Consider the following 2,500-nt stretch of genomic DNA (forward strand, 5'->3'; position numbering starts at 1 on the left):
CCAACCCCATCAATATACACCACAACACCACATCTGCTCCACAGAGGCCCCGACAGCGGTCAATTTTTTCAGTTGCGCTCAAGTGCGTGCTGTGTACCACGGGGGACATCGGTCTATCATCTCATCCGAATGACTCAGTACACGTCTCAGGTTTGATTTTTTCCAGTCAAACTTGGGAGAAAGGGCGAGACGGAGCGGGATTCGAACCCCAAACTCTCCCGGGCTCTCTATCATTGGCAGCTAAGCGCCTAAACCATTCTGCCACCTTCCACTTGGACACACACACACACACACAAAACATATTGGTACACAAATAGACAAGCACGCACTCAAGGCCGGACTAAGCGCGCTTGGGTTATGCTGCTGGTCAGGCATCTGTGGTGGGGGCGTATGTATGGATTTGTCCGAACGCTGTGACGCCTCCTTTGAGAAACTGAAAGCAGCCCTGTAAATGTGTGACAGACGGGCGCAATAGCCGAGTGGTTAAAGTGTTGGACTTTCAACCTGAGGGTCCAGGGTTCGAATCTCGGTGAAGGCGCCTGGTGGGTAAAAAGGGTGAAGGAGATTTTTTTCCGATCTCCCAGGTCAACATGTGTGCAGACCTGCTTAGTGCCTGAACCCCCCTTCGTGTGTATACGGCAAGCAAAAGATCAATTACGCACGTTAAAGATCCTGTAATCCATGTCAGTGTTCGGTGGGTTATGGACACAAGAACATACCCAGCATGCACACCCCCGAAAGCGGAGTATGGCTGCCTACAGGGGGGGATAAAAACGGTCAGTCATACACGTAAAAGCCCACTCGTGTATGTACGAGTGAACGTGGGAATTGCAGCCCACGAACGCAGAAGAAGAGGAAGAAGAAGAAGAATGTGTGACAGTTCCGCAAACTACTGACAACCAACCACCCACCACCAAAATATACCACCCACGTTTTTCACTCTGGAACCGGTCGGACGACAGCTGTCCTCAACACATTCCTTTCCTCTGTTCGATTTGCTTGTCGGGGACAAGGCACCTGGCCTGCTGCCTGCTGACGATCATCTGTGAGGTTTCACTTTGTTCTAGAGAAGGGTTGGTTTGTTGTTGTTGTTGTTGTTGTTTTTAATATCAAAATAACGACTGACAACAACTAAAACACAGGGAGAGGGGGGGGAGAGGTGTGGCGTGGTGGGAGGGAGAGGGGGGGGAGAGAGAAAGCACACACACACACACACACACACACACACACACACACATAACCACGTGCGTACAGACACACACACACACACACACACACAAACACGTGCGTACAGACACACACACACATACACACGCGCGCACAGACACACACACACACACACACACACACACCCGCGCACACACACACACACACACACACACACGCACGCACACACGCACACACACACACACACACACACACACGCACGCACACACACGTGCGCGCGCGAGAGAGAGAGTGTGTGTGTGTGTGTTTGTGTGTGTGTGTGTGTGTGTTGTGTGTGTGTGTGTGTGTGTGTGTGTGTGTGTGTGTATGCGTGTGAGTAGAGAGAGGAAGGAGAGAGCTAGAGAGAAAGAGAGAGAGTGTGAGTGTGTGTGCGCGCGCGTGTGCGTGTAGTAGTAGTAGTCTTCAGTTTAACGTCTTCCACTTTAAGTGATATTAGACGGGAAAAAAAAAAGGGGGGGTGGGGTGCGGGAGGGTGGAGGGCGGGGCGTGGTGGAGGGAACGGTATTGGGCAGAGGGTGAAAAATGGTGTGTGTGTATGTGTGTGTGCGCGTGTGTGCGCATGTGTGCGCATGTGTGTGTGTGTGTGTGTGTGTGTGTGTGTGTGTGTGTGATGGGGAAAGATACAGAGCATTGGAAAAAATAAAGCATTAAAACGGGAGACATAGGCACAATATAGGAGTGTGCGTGTATATGCATGTGTGTATGCATGTGTATGTGTGTGCGAGCACGCGCGCTTTTGTATGTGCGCGCTTGCGTATGCGCGTGTGTGTGGTTACATGCATCATTGCTTGTTCCTATACTAAGTCTGAGTCATTCCTAGTGGATTGATGGCCCAGAGGTAACGCGTCCGCCAAGGAAGCGAGAGAATCTGAGCGCACTGGTTCGAATGACGGGCTCAGCCGCCGATATTTTCTCCCCCTCCACTAGACCTTGAGTGCTGGTCTGGACGCTAGTCATTCGGATGAGACGATAAACCGAGGTCCCGTGTGCAGCATGCACTTAGCGCACGTAAAAGAACCCACAGCAAAAAAAAGGGTTGTTCCTGGCAAAATTCTGTAGAAAAATCCACTTCGATAGGAAAAAAACAAATAAAACTGCACGCAGGAAAAATACAAAACAAAAAAATGGGTGGCGCTGTAGTGTAGCGATGCGCGCTCTCCCTGGGGAGAGCAGCCCGAATTTCACACAGAGAAATATGCTGTGATAAAAAGAAATACAAATACAAAATACATGTCAGTGTTCATTGCATGTGTAGTGAAAGTGATTCCTTCAC

The sequence above is a fragment of the Babylonia areolata genome, chromosome 3 (genome assembly GCF_041734735.1).
Source record: "Babylonia areolata isolate BAREFJ2019XMU chromosome 3, ASM4173473v1, whole genome shotgun sequence".
NCBI lineage: Eukaryota > Metazoa > Mollusca > Gastropoda > Neogastropoda > Buccinidae > Babylonia > Babylonia areolata.